Genomic DNA, 14705 nt, shown 5'->3' with positions numbered 1-14705 from the left:
GCCAGCCTGGGAGCTTGCTGAGGGAAAAACTTTATCTAGAGGCAGCGAGCAGAGCAGTGGAAATAAAGGAGTACTGCTGTGGCTGCGGCTCCGGTTCGCACGGTGAGGGGGTGGCGGGAGGGGGCGAAGCCCGCCCCGTGCCCCTGCCCCGGGCAGAATGGGGTACGGGAACGAACGACTCCTCTGACCCGGCGGGGCCGCCTTCCTACTCGATTTGGGAGGCGGCTGACAGCGTCCAGGGCGGGGGGGAGCCCCGGGGGCCGCCGTGCCCCCCTCCCCGCCCCACACCTGCCCACGCCGCGGAGCCCCCGCCGGGCTTCGGAGGGGGCAAAATGGCGGAGGGGTCCCTTCCCCCCGCTCCCCCCACCCCGCGCGAGCGGGAAGGGCTCCGCGCGCCCCCCCCGCCCCCATCTCCGCGCGGCAAGGGGGCGCGCGCGCCCCCGGCGGCCCCGCCAGGGGGCGGGGCAGGGCGGGGGGTCCGGGGCCGCCGCCGCCGCTACCGGCTGCACTGGCGGGGCGGCGGCGGGAGCGGGCGGCTGCGGAGGTAAAGCGGGGCTGGCGGCGGCTCTGGGGAGGGCTCCCCTCCCGGCGCGCCGCGTCCGGCGGGGGGGCGAGCGGGGAGGGGAGCGGGGCGCGCTGCCGGCTGCCCCCTCACAGCCCCGGCCAGCCGGCGCGGCGCCTCCCCCCGCGGAGCCCGCCGCCCCTGCCCGCCGCTGTGCCCCGGCCCAACTCCGGGCGGGCGGGCGCGGAGCGGGACGCGGGGCTGGCGGGGCCGTCATTATTTTCGTCTTTACCCCGTTAGCGGCTGTAATGTCGCGTTAGTGCCCGGGTGCTTCACTGCTTCCCCCTCGCAGACAAAAGCGCACCCCGGGCGCCGCCGGGGAGTGATTTGATGATATAAAGTCGCGCATCGGAAGCGCTAAACTGTGCTCGGGACCCTGACAGCCCAGAGCCGGGGCAAAATGACCCCCTCTGCTGCTGCCGAGCTCTCCCTTGCTGCCCTGTTGGCCGTTGTTTGCAGAAATGAGTAGTTATTCTGGCGGAAAAAAAAAAAAAAAATACTTGATGTTTACAGATTTGCTTAAAAAAAGCTAATGAGTCTGGGCAGCGCTTGCTGTAAAAAGTGGTTCAGAGCGTGGCAGCGGAATCTCAGCGGCGCGGCGCTTTGCTGAATGAAATTCCTGTGCAGAGAGCGCCGCGGTGTACATTAGATTTCTTTTCGCCGGCTACTTACTTCATCTTTGTGCGTGTTGAATAGTTATTTACTTAAATAACTGGGTGAATGGCCGGGTAGGCGTGCAGGGGCGGCTCTTTTGCTCCTTTTGGGAGTGAAATCCAGTCGCAGAACTACCGCCCCTCCTTGCCGTGCTGGGGGATGTTGTCCGGGCTCGGTGGCGGTCGGCGCCGGGGCTGGAGCAGGAGCAGGGGTTGCTTCTGGGGGAGCGCTGCTGGCTGTGCCAGGGGCTGCCGGGTCCCTCCCGCTGCCCGTGAGGGTATGGGCTATATGTTTAACGCCTACAACGTGAAGGTTCAGTGCCGTGTCTCTGTGCGTTGCAGGCTCTGATGGAAGGAGGTAATGTGAATGCTGTTTATGCAATTTTGATCTTTTCCAGTGGTACGTTTTTGTTTGTATTTAGAGTGACAGTTTGGTCATTTGATTCTGCGGTGGAATTTTGCTGGGTTTTGTAGAGTTGAGATTATGCCTTTGGCAGAGATGTGCTTAGTAGCGTTTTAGCAAGCTGTGTGTAACATGAATCCGGAGGGCTAAAATCATTGGCCATATATTTAATCCACAAAGCAGTCTTACTTCATACTTTGAAGAAAGATAGGAAATAATAGCATGGATTCCAAAAAGAAAATATTTAATGGAGCAACACAAAATATTATTGTCCAAGGACTGTGCTGGATCCAAAGAATGCCCACAAGGACAGTACAGCAACAGCCCAAAGAAAGGAAATTCACTGAGACCGCTCTGTAGCTCTTACCTTCGAAAGAGTTCCCATGAGGAAGTTTAGCAAGCATAGGTTAATTATATATGACGCTACAGTTAACTGGAGGAATTGAATACCTAGTGCAAGAGCCTGTGCATGTGGGAGAAGCAGAATTAAGGTAAAGTGGTGTCAATGTAAATTTAGACCAATTGTGTCATTGTGGTAGAAGTTGCTATGTGGACATCACTTGTTTGCAGTTCTGGTTATGTCATTTGGGAAGACTTGGAAGCAAAACTGAAAAAACATTGCTCTTAAAATAAAAGCATCGAGAGTTGGTGTGTGTTTTGTTTTGTTTTTAACCAAGAAAGCTGTTTTTGATTTAAAATATTAATTAAATCTTTCCTTTATGAACCAAGCCCTGGGTAAGAGCTTGATGTGTCAGCATCTGTCTGTGTCTGATTTAATGATCAGAGAAGGTTGATCCTCAGCTTTTTATGTGGGTAAGCTTCCAGCAAAATACATTTTGCCAGATGAAGGGTTGCAGGATTTGTCCTTGTATAGTAGTGTTACAGTATTAGTAAATGAGAGTGGTTACCAATACAGGATCTGCCTCAACCCGGGTCTGTGACTAAGTGTGCTTGGCTCCGAAGCAGATGATCAAACTTTGGGGTACCTTGTATCTTGTCTGATTCTCTTCTGCACCTTCTTGCAGAGCTGAGGGGTCTTGCAGTCCACGTGCATTTTCAGGCTAATTCACCCCAACAGCGGTATGATAAAGCATCTCTGTTACACGTGAAAATCAGGTTCTCTCCAGATAGAAGGAGTGACACCACCGAGGGCTGCTTCACCAGTATGCCTTTTTGGCTTTCTGCTGAAGTAGTTTTGTCTGTATCTGTAGTAAAAGTGTTTTATTGATGCAAGGATACTAGCTCGTTTCAGGGGTAATGGGTCTCTAGTGTGGGCAAGGTGTAGAAGGCTCAATATTCTCACATATCCATGTTTCTGTAGAATAAAATGAGTTATTCTAGCAAACAGCTAGTTAGGAGGTGCCCACACGTGTATACAGTAGGAGTTTGAGCCAGATGTGCCTGAAAGGGATCATCCATTTTCACACTTCTGTCTATATGGATATGGTAGGAGAGGTATGTAGTATAAACAAAGTCCCCCTTGACTTCTGTGGGTTTACACATGTAAAATCAGAGTTGCAAGCAGGTTCAGCCAGATCTCTGCTAATACTTGTATTTCTTGTGTGAAACGAGTATTTTTCAAGAAAAAGATCTAATTTTCCACTACTTTGCACCCCAGGGCGTGATTCTCCTAGTGTGTGTTATCAGCAACGATTTAAAAAGCTGCCACTTCTCAGTGGGATGCAATACAAAGTCCGACCAGTGTCATCCAACTGTTGTGAGCATTTACGGTGTGCTTTTTGTTATGGTGGAAGTTTCTTCTATCCCTTGTCAGCTGACAGTTACTTGACACGTGAAGCGTTAATATGTTCTTGCCTGTTTGATAACCTGCTGTTTCAGTACTGTATCTTGTAGCATTGAACTCTGTAAGTTATCTGCATTAAATCTGTTGTCTTTCAATATCGTTTACTCTCTCCTTGTTTATGTATTAGGAGACAGTAGTTGCTGAAATTCCCTAACATAGCTTAGCTGATCTTCGTTATAATAATGGAGTCTGTTATAATGCATATTGTAAGTGCAAACTATTTTTAAAGCTTGGGCAAGATACTGGAAAAAAAAATGTCAGATTTTGCTTCTTTGTAGTTTGCGTTCTAATTAAATATTCAGTATTATAGGAGATGATCTTTGAGTCCCAAGATACTGCTGAAATGTCAGTTAAATCATATTTCTCTCCTTCAAAGCAATGTGCAGTATTCCATTTGCTACAACACTGGGAAGTCTTTAAGAGTTGAAGAGTCATTTAACTTTTTATTCTCTGTAATCTGTAGTTTAGTTCGTGTTCAAGGTAGACAGATTGGAAAATGCTGAACATGTGGGAAGTACAGACATAAAAAATGCAGAATTTAGCCCACTGGGAAAAAGCCAAACAGTTATGAAATACAAGAAAGTGTAGAGAATTTGTAGAATGGACATTTACCTATAAGGAATACTTTTTTTTTAGGAGCTACTCATGTTAGTTAAAGCAAGAAGAACTTCATTTTATTAAATATTTATTTAGTTTGTTGAAGCAATACTTTGGAGGTTTTGGATTTATTTTCTACACCAGCGTAACTTTCCTCTACTGTTCACCTCTTTCTTACATCCTGACACAGTGAGCTTATTGTCAGCTTTGAGTACAGCCATATATGTTTTTGTAGCGCTGTATAGCGAGTCTGTATGGCTCTATAGTGAGACTGCATCACAAGTCTAATTTATGACTTTATTTTTCAGCAATTATGGCAAATCTGCTGATCAGATCAGAATTAAAATTACTTGGATACAGTTAAAATATGCCAATATTAATGAAATGATGAAATGCATATGAGCTCATTCAGTTTCCCTTGTCACTAGATTTTTTTGGCTATTTTTGTTTTTAATATAGAGTGCAAGCTGTTGCTAATTAGCGCAGCACTCTGGAGGTGGTCTCCATGTAAGCTAAATGGAGAGGATAGGATGAAGGGGAAAAAAAAAACCAACCCTAAACCTGGAGAAGTAAAAGTGCCAGTCTTGGAGGTGTTTAAAAGCTTTGCACATAGAGTGGGTTTTGTCCTTCTTATTAGACAAGTGATGGCAAAACCCTTGCAAGTCACGTGTAAAAATTCAGACCTGAGTTGAATCCCATGCCGATGTGTCCGTTTGTGCTGGGTACAGGCAGAGGGGCTTCTCCTGGGAGAGTCTCTGTTTCTCCCTCTTACTTCTCGTGCGGTGCTGCAGCTTGTCTCCTATTTAGTAGGCTGGCATGGGGAGTTGATGGACGGCAGCGTGGGGCTGGGAGCACGTGCGTTTCCAGAGCTGCAGCAGGCTCACTGGAGAGGTGCCGTTGGCACTACCACCATGCAACAGCTCTGGTGCGTTTGCCATGGCATTTCTCTCATGGATGCGAAATATTCCAGGCACCTATGTCCGTTACTGTTATTAAATTGCTGAAGGCTTATTTACTTTGGTTGTGTCTGTAATATGCGGAATTCTGCTTACTTTTCCTATGCAGTGTACAGAAATGAATATACACGTGTGTGTGTGTGTATAAATATTTCCATCTCTATTTCTCTGTGTTAAAACGTATTTTGTGCTCTTGGGTGAAACTTCTGCACCTGCTAAGAGGGCAGGTTTTGGACTTGCACAGCATAATCTTAAAGTCCGGGGCTGCTGATTGTTGTGGAGTATTTGGCAGTCATGATTCTGGAGGTTTTAGCTCTTATCTAGGCAGATATGAAAAGGCTGCTCCCTGCGGCAGCAATATGTAGCAAAGTAATAGAAGACAAGCTTTAAATAAATGATAAATTGAATCTTTATTAAACCCATTCTTGCATATGGGGAGCATCCTATGAGGCTGTATAGAAAGCTGCCTTCCTTGGATCGCTGAATGAAACCTGATTCACCCCCTGCAAGGGCATGCTTTGCACTGCTGGGCAAGGAAGATTGCTCTCAGTACAGGTAACACATCTTCCTTTTCTCACATCTCCTTCCTCTTGTATCTGTTTTGACCTATGTCTAGATTCTCTGCAAATGCTTTGGAATTAACGCTGTCAAGTGAGTGGCATGTACTGCTCATTTCATCAAAGTAATGCAGTACACCCTGTCTCAAAATGATTAGAAATTGTTTTTCTTTGAGAGGGTGTTTTAGCCCACGATATTGGTACATACAAATATTTTAGCACTAGATACTATTTGGAAATTTAATTTAGCGAAAATCTTAGAAATAGCTAATAAGAAAATCCTGCTCTTTAAAGCTTTCCATCTAGAGTTCAAAGAAAAGTCAAAGGAAGTTACAGATCATATGTCTTTTATTTTTTCTGGGGTCAACTGTAGGAAGTTATATAGCCACATTCTAAACCACGTTCAATTTTCTTTGTAGATATTTCTTTGTTTGGTCAGTGTAAAAAAAAAAAAAAAAAGCTGTTCCAGAGTGATGTGTGTTTAGGTGATCTGGGATGCCACTCATGAAGCAGTGCATTCTCCTGTGGAATCCTTTGTGCTGCTCCTGTGAGGTCGTCCTCAGAAGAACTTGCTTTGAGATAAGAAAGTAAGGTAGCTGGTGCTGCCCTGTATGTCAGGGGACCCATATAGCAGTGCTGTATGATCTAGGGGAAATACGTGAAAGGCTTTGTTGCATTTTCATAAATAGTTTAAGGAGTTTTAATTTGGAGCAGCCACCTTGTTTCAGCCATTGGTAGATATTAATACTTTAGCTAAAATATTTCCATTTAAAAATTCATTGGAAAAAGAAACAGAGTACTTTTCAGGTTTCCTGTGCTGATCTGCAAGTTAAGTTAACTGCTTCTTAAGATATGGGTTATTGCCATCCTTTCTCATGCAAAATCTGTGTTGACCTCCGTAAGATCATGCCCTGCTTCTTTTCTTTGCAAGTTTTTCACAAAGAACATTAGCTACAATATTAGCTTCTTGTTTATATTATAGTATTGCTCAAGGGATATCACTGCTCAATGGATAACATTGCCACGAAGGATGAGGAGAAGGCTGAGGTACTTAATGCCTTCTTTGCCTCAGTCTGTAATAGTCAAGCTAGTCATCCTCGGGGTTTTCAGGCCCCTGAGCTGGGAGATAGAGATAGGATGCAGAATGAAGCCCCGGTTGTCGAAGAGGTGGCAGTCACCGACGTGCTCCTCCACCTGGATGCTCACAAGTCCATGGGGCCAGATGGGATCCACCCAAGGATACTGAGGGAGCTGGCAGAGGAAGCTTGCCAAGCCACTCTCCATCATTTATCAGCAGTCCTGGTCAACCGGGGAGGTCCTAGCTGACTGGAAGTTAGCAAATGTGACACCCATCTACAAGAAGGGTTGGAAGGAGGATCCAGGGAACTACAGGCCTGTCAGCCTGACCTTGGTGCCGGGAAAGGTCATGGAGCACATCATCTTGAGTGCCATTACACGGCATGTGCGGGACAACCGGGGGATCAGGCTCAGCCAGCATGGATTTATGAAAGGGAGGTCCTGCTTCATTAACCTGGTCTCCTTCTATGACAAGGTGACCCGTTTAGTGGATGAGGGGAAGGCTGTGGATGTTGTCTACTTGGACTTTAGTAAGGCCTTTGACACTGTCTCCCACAGCATTCTCCTGGAGAAGCTGGCTGCTCACGACTTGGATGGGTGCACTCTGCGCTGGGTTAAAAACTGGCTGGACGGCCGAGCCCAGAGAGTGGTGGTGAATGGAGCCAAATCCAGTTGGCAGCTGGTCACAAGTGGCGTTCCCCAGGGCTCAGTGCTGGGCCGGTCCTGTTCAACATCTTCATCAATGATCTGGATGAGGGGATTGAGTGCACCCTCAGTAAGTTTGCAGATGACACCAAGTTGGGTGGAAGTGTCGATCTGCTAGAGGGTAGGAAGGCCCTACAGAGGGACCTGGACAGGCTGGATCGATGGGCTGGGGCTGACTGTATGAGGTTCAACAAGGCTAAGTGCCGGGTCCTGCACTTGGGTCACAACAGCCCCATGCAATGCTACAGGCTTGGGGAAGAGTGGCTGGAGAGCTGCCTGGCTGAAAAGGACCTGGGGGTGTTGGTTGACAGCCGCCTGAACATGAGCCAGCAGTGTGCTCAGGTGGCCAAGAAGGCCAATGGCATCCTGGCCTGTATCAGGAATAGTGTGGCCAGCAGGACCAGGGAGGTGATAGTGCCCCTGTACTCAGCACTGGTGAGGCCGCACCTTGAGTACTGTGTTCAGTTTTGGGCCCCTCACTACAAGGACATTGAGGTGCTGGAGTGTGTCCAGAGGAGGGCAACGAAGCTGGTGAAGGGTCTAGAGCACAAGTCTTATGAGGAGCGGCTGAGGGAACTGGGCTGTTTAGCCCAGAGAAGAGGAGGCTGAGGGGAGACCTTATTGCTCTCCACAACTACCTGAAAGGAGGTTGTAGCGAGGTGGGGGTCAGTCTCTTCTCCCTAGTAACGAGTGATAGGACAAGATGAAATGGCCTCAAGCTGCGCTAGGGGAAGTTTAGGTTGGATATTAGGAAAAACTTCTTCACCGAAAGGGTAGTCAGGCATTGGAACAGGCTGCCCAGGGAATTGGTTGAGTCCCCATCCCTGGAGGTATTTAAAAGGCGGGTAGCCGTGGTGCTTGAGGACATGGTTTAGTGGTGGACTTGGCAGTGCTAGGTTAATGGTTGGACTTGATGATCTTAAGGGTTTTTTCCAACTTTAACGGTTCTATGATTCTATGATTCTATATTTGGCGTCCACCCATATCGCTTTCTTCTAACCCCTTATTCTTAGGATAGGGGTATTGTAGAAATAAAAGTATATAGTGATTAAAAATCAACTTTGAATCAGAGTCAGCAGTGTGCTCTTGCAGCAATGGAGACGAATGGCATGCTGAGCTGTATTAGCAAGAGCATGGCCACCTGGTTGAGGGGGGTGACTATTGCTCTTGACGAAGCTGTCCCTGGAATAATGGCGTGTCCAGTCTTCGTCCCCCAGTGCAAGAAAGGTAGGGACAAACTGGAGAGAGCCCACAGGAGGGCTGCTCAGATGGTTGGGGGCTGGAGCACACGGCATACATGGAGATGCTGAGGTATATGGGTTTTCCCAGCCTGCAGAATAGAAGATGAAGGTGAATTGCTACCTTCCATATCCCGATGGGCTGTTACAGAGCAGAGAGGGATGCTCTTCTCTGGAGTATACAGAGAAAGGATGAGGTGCAGTCATCACACATTGAAATGGTGAAATTCTGACTGGGCATAAGGAAAAAAAAATTAACAATGCAAATGGTTAAGCTCTGACCAGTGGTCTCTGGAGGTTGTGGGATTTGCCCTTGGAGATTTAAAAACTTGACTGGACAAGACTCTGAACAACTTGATCTAACTTTGAAATCAGCACTGCTTTGACTGGGAATTGGAGGACATGGCCTCTAGAGCTCCTTTCCAGCCTAAATTTTTCTGATTCTGTAAGAAGATTTTCCACAGAGAAGATAAGTATCATAGAAGTTATGCTAAATATTCTTTTTAATTAGACTCTTAGAAGGGAAGAGAGATTTGGTTGTGGGATCAGAGGAGCCCTTTGTGTAGCACTCATGGCCAACATAATTTAGAATACAAATTATTTTGTAAAGAGCACGTGCAAAAGGAACACGTTTAAACTGTCTGTGGGGCAAAGTGCTTCTGCACCGTGCTGCTGCCATGACTAGTCGCTGTCTTGCTGCCATGTGTTGAGAATAGCTCTGACAAATAAATGTAAGGCATTTCAAGTGGTAGTCTTTCCTAGACTTGGCTGTGGTTAGTGTAGGTGAGTTCTTCACAAGTCTGGGAAGGTATCTAACACATAGTAAATTCAAAATGGCTGTTATAAGCTGATGTAATAAAAAAGTGCCTTTTTTTTTTTTTTGGTAGAGTGACTAATGAAGCTCTCTAAGATTGATTGTTGACACGTCCTTTGGGCCTGATGTGATGACAGTACTCTTTGTTGATGGAGTGGCTCACCGTTGTTAGTTGTGGCATCATGTTTGACCGTTCGTGTTTTGTAATATACAGCTTGAATATAAGATGTGCTGTTTTTCTCAGAGTCCTTTCACATTTCTCAGACCTAACTTTGTGCTAAGGCAGACAAAATATCAGCACTTCTTGTCTTGGGCCTCTGTGTGAGGTCATAATGACCACCAGAAATCCCCACGGGTTTGGCCTTAAGACTTCAGTTTTTCCTCAAGTTAGTGATGACTAAGTAATCGATGTTATGTGAATTATAATTCCTCCAGCATTATTCATTCAAGCAGTGTCTCACTGAAATAACATGAACTTTATATATTGATGACTATATGTCCAGATTTGAAAATCCAGTAGCGGAGAACGAGTTTATTTATTATCCTATATGTCTCTGTGTATACATGCTTACTTGTGGGAGAAGGAGGGAGGAATGTATCCACAGTAGCCCCCCCTGCTCCCCCCAAAAACAATTATGTTTTTGCTTTTTTGCAAATGACGTTAAATGGCTTTCACCAGTTCTTGAGTTAAATGTTAGCTGTGATTCAGGCTTAAAAGTTAAGACTCTTGTTCAGCTTTTCAGAAAGGCTGTCAGGGACAGTATGTATGTGTAACCTGCAGCAGTGTAAGTAGGTACTATCAATCTAGGCTGCTGTATTTTCTCTGTGGGCCAGATTGAGTGTGGCCTTTCTGCAGCGGTACAATGGGCTTGTATAAAAGCTTGAATGATTGCTGTCGGCGCTCTGTAGGATGCATAGACTTCAGTGGCTTTTCTCTGCAGGGGCTGCCTACCTGTACAGACCACAGGGTGGGAATCGAGGAGGCACATTAAGGAGAGCAGGCTGTTGCTCAAAAGGGTGTCGGGCAGGAGATGGGCTGTCTTGTATTCCTAACAGGGAAGGGAAGCTGCAGCTTTTTGCTCTGGCTCTTATCTTCCTTGAGTCCTGCTTTTGTCTTTAATATTCTTTAATATACATATATATATCTATATAAATATTAGCATTGAGATTCAAGCTTTTCAACTTTTAAGTCAGTCTTCCAAAAGGACTTGAGAGTGACTTAGTAATCAGGAGATATTAGCAATTTTGAATCCCTTTTAGCTGCTCTGTGTATTTAAATCATACTCAGGATGTGTTTTCTGGCATTGTACACATATAAAAGGGAAATATGATTTCTTTAATTTTTAAATGAAAGCTGAAATGCATGATTTGTTGTTGAGGAAACATAAGAAGACCAAATATCACTAGATTCGGATCAGAAATATGGGAGCAGCTCTGCTGGTTCTAACAAGATTGCGATACAGAAATAGCTTTGCTGATAGATCTGCTGTTTTATACAAAATCAGTCTGGGTTTTTTTTGGTTGTATTTTAGAACCAATTTTAAGTGTATTTCTTTGATTTAGAGCATTTCCTGATTTGGGAAGCCAGTAGAGAAGTGTTTTCAAAGTAATATTACGAGTACTAAGGGCTGGACAGGCAGAGCACTTTGTTAGTTCAACACTCATTGTTTTGTAGTGCTGCTGATGTGAGAGAGAAATACAAATTGTCTTTTGTGGCTGCAGTTTCTGCACTGTGGTTGAGTCTGTCTGAGACCAGGCAATTCTCTGTGGAAGATGAAAAAGGGCAGTACAGAACAATTCCTTTTTTCTTTTTTCTCTCCCCCCCCCCCCCCCCCCCCCCTTTCTCTCTTGACTTCTTTCTCTATTGTCCTGCTTTTCTTGTTGGGCAGGAGTGGGTTGACAGAAACAGTGTCTAGTTGGATCAAAAGGCTTGGTAGAGGTCATGTTATTGAAATCACATTTCCCTTTTTTAAAAAGAGGGTAGAATTTTCTTGTGTTGATGGTTCAGCTGCAAAGGTATTTGAGCTTTTTTTATTTCTTTTTCCAAAGTTAAGTTGAGGAAACTGGGGGAAGTTAGTTGCATGTGCTCAGTGTTGGTGCAGACGCAGTTGACTGGCCCTGGAATTCCCTTGGGTGCTCACAGGGAATTTTGGCATGGGCACCTACTTCTTCCTTGAGCTGGAACTGAGGACACGGGTGTTCAGTGGGAAGAGGAAGAAAGGAAGCATGTCACAAACCTGAGATACCTGCATTCAGAGACTTAAGTGAAGCAATACTCTGGTTTTGATTTCTCATTTGTGGATATTGGAGATAGCATTAAGATCTTCCCTGATTTTGCCCTGAGTATCGTTGTTCTGATTAGTATGTTTGCCTTATTCCTTCAAAACTTCACTTTGTAACTGCTCTTTCCCCTTTTTCTTCCAGGATGTCAAGCTGGCTTAGGTCCATGAAGATTACCCTGGTGTCAAGCTCCCTCTGACTTGCCTTCAGTTCTCAGGAGCAAAGGTACAGTTACAGGGGTAAGTTAAAATACACTCACAGAATCCCCTGAAGGAAACGAAGACTTTAATTAGTGCCCTCTCCTTTGCATGGCAGTCTCTGGTACGTTTCTTCCTTCAGAGTTGCATGGTCCATGACAGCAGGCTATCAGCCATAGAGAAAGGGAAATCCAAAAGAGTGGAGTCACTTTGAAAATGTAGTGAAAAGTTAATGAATAGAGCACTTACAGGGAAAATACTGATGCAGGCTGTGTCAGGTAAGCACTTTAAAAGTGAAAAGTGCCCCCCTGTTGGTTTGTTCTCCTTTTAACTGATCTCTTTGAAAATCTAATTGGAATCACAGTTGAACTACCGTGATAAAATATGTTTTTGGTAGATAAAGTTGAAATAATACACATTTAGCAATTGGGAGTGTTGCTGGAAATAGTAGGCGCGTGTAGAAATGAACACAAATTCCCATTTCTCGTTTCATCCTAAGGGCAAAGTACCCTTGGTGCAAAGCCCAGGGGACCTATATAGTCATTAGCAGATGGAGGGGGACATTAATCTTCTACCCGCAAATCTGCCCAAGCACATAAAGCAGGGAGCGTCTCTGTTGTGAGGGTGGCTAGAGGTTGTACTAAACATGATAGTATAGTTTATAATCACAGTGCCAGCCACTCTTGCTGTTCGTTGCTGTGTTTTCTTGCTACTCTGTCTCTGAATTTCACTTTTTCTGTCTGTGTATAATGGAGTAGTGACAGTGTTTCTGCTTCTTGAGATTTTGGCAGAAGCTTCTTCCAACACTCTTAAAATCTCTCTCTTGCTGTAAGCAGTAGAGTATGGTAGGATATGCTTTAAGTACTTTTTTGTGCATAGGGGGAAATGTATGATTTTTGTGTGTCATTCAGTCTTTCCTGTTTGGCAGTAAGCGAGGAGACAGGCATGGTTAATGAGGTATCTCAGCAGTGCGTTTTTATGGGAGCATAGTTTAAGGTTAGGAGTATGTCCAGTCTCCAAACTGCCTAGTGAGCATTCTGTATTTGGAAACAAATGCCAGCTGGCAGTGGTTAAGGAGTGCATGCTTATTCTGCTCATGATAGCCAAAACATGCTCCCTGCTGTGTGCTTTTGGCAGCTTTGCACTGGCAATATGTCTCAAATGCCAGTTGCATGTCCTCCTTTCTTCCTCATAAGTGTGTCCCATAAGGCATGACTTAGCCTAAATAAAAATGTGCCTCTGTTAGACTTGGTAACATATGGAAAGAAAGATACTGCTTGTTATAAAAAATCGAAGTCTTTCTGAAACACCTGTAGTACATTATTTCTACTGTGGAAATAAAAATATGATTATCATGTCTTCCTATACTCATAGCAAATTGGCCTTAAATTCCTGGAGATTTGATTATTTTTGTGACACCAATTCTTAGGCTCACTACGCTGAAAAAATTGTGTAATTTATTCTCAGTGAGAGCTCTGGGTGGAATTTCAGTCCTGAAGTAGCTGCATATTAAGTCTGTTTGAAGCCCTAACTACCTATCTGGTCAGTGTATTAATTACATCGGTGGTCAAATTGATTACATTAATTCGCGGTCTGAACATATAATCATCACCTCTTATATTTCTTCCTATTTGTTGAATTGTTTCAAGTCAATGAACATCTAAAATAAGCGTTATATTTTACTGAAAAGATACCTTATGTGTAGGCAGCCTGACTTTTACAATCAAGTGTTGCAAATGTGCTTAGCTGAATTATTTGAAGCAGTTTGTGCATTGTGGTACATTGGATAGAAATTCTTAAGCATCTGAAGGTAAATAAATCGAGTCTACATTTCTTTCTCATTTTCATCTTCAGTAACAGTATAACGAGTTAAAAAAAGCACAGTTTAAAAACAAAACAAAACAAAAGGCTAATCAAAACACTGAAGGTTTTCAATTCAATACTCCAACAACTGCATTTAAGGTCAAGTCAACTGTAGGGTAAGTAACCTGTGCTTAGAACTTGGCTTTAGAAATATTTACGTATTTAAGCTCTGTATTGCTTTTTCTTTGAGGCAATCTTGTACCTCCTTTGTTTGCAGCAGATCTTGATATTTGGCAAGATGGTAATTCTCAAAGAATTTCAATGCCTTTTTCTTTTCTAAACCAATGAAATTCTGTTGAGATCTGACAAGATATGGAAGTTTAAAAATCACTTTCTCTTCTCTAACCTGTGTTCATTAGGAAAAAGTTATCACCTTGCCAAAATCACAAGCTTTCCCAAAGTTGGGATCACACGACTGCTAAAGAAGGGGAAGAACAGTACCCATTGGAAAATGCTAGGGTTTTGGTTACCGTGCTTCCACATATCTGTTGAAGCCTGCTTGCAGTAGCTGATTTAATGCTCCTGTTGCCCACTCTGCTTTCACAGTAACTAAGAACAATCTGCATTTCCCAGGCAGAAGGTAAAAAAGAGGGCCTTACTGTGACCCTTTCCTCAAACCCTTAAGCTTACCTCAGCAGCCTGATAACACTATCACATAGCTTTCTCTGTCTCTGGCAAGAAGGACTCAATTCAGTTGCTTTCAACAGCTGATCTAAAGTGGTGCAGGTTTCCTTGTAAGTTCTTTGTCTCATCCATCATCCAGCTATATCCTGGGTATCCAAGGGCATGGGCACCTATGTTCAGGCACCTGAATGCTTTCATGGTTGTCCGTGCTATAGTGAAGCTGAGAATCAGAACTTGCTGTGATCTGCGTTGAAGGAGCACTGCTGCACATCGATTAACTTATTCATGCTCTAAAAAAAGCCTCGGGTATGACGCGCAAAAAGGGTATTTTAGAATGTAGGTTGCAAAATCAAACCCTCAGAAGTTGTGAAATGT

General features: G+C 44.6%; 1 protein-coding gene across 2 annotated transcripts in view; it reads left to right on the top strand.

The window, feature by feature from the left end:
- Nucleotides 1-502: 502 nt before the first annotated feature.
- The window catches only part of RARB (retinoic acid receptor beta), a 336849-nt gene continuing 322646 nt past the window's right edge, over nt 503-14705 (top strand). Inside the window, exons 1-2 of one of the 2 annotated variants that reach the window (XM_087771085.1) lie at nt 503-544; nt 11791-11885. The gene's annotated coding sequence lies outside the window, so the exon portion shown is untranslated. Of the gene's footprint in view, nt 545-1537; nt 1574-11790; nt 11886-14705 lie in introns of those variants that run through there. The other variant, XM_087771093.1, reaches the window with a different exon arrangement.

This window comes from Nipponia nippon, unplaced genomic scaffold (genome assembly GCF_047370975.1).
Source record: "Nipponia nippon isolate SJK-2023a ecotype South Korea unplaced genomic scaffold, ASM4737097v1 scaffold_1, whole genome shotgun sequence".
Lineage (NCBI taxonomy): Eukaryota > Metazoa > Chordata > Aves > Pelecaniformes > Threskiornithidae > Nipponia > Nipponia nippon.
This window is presented reverse-complemented; position numbering and strand designations above follow the sequence as displayed.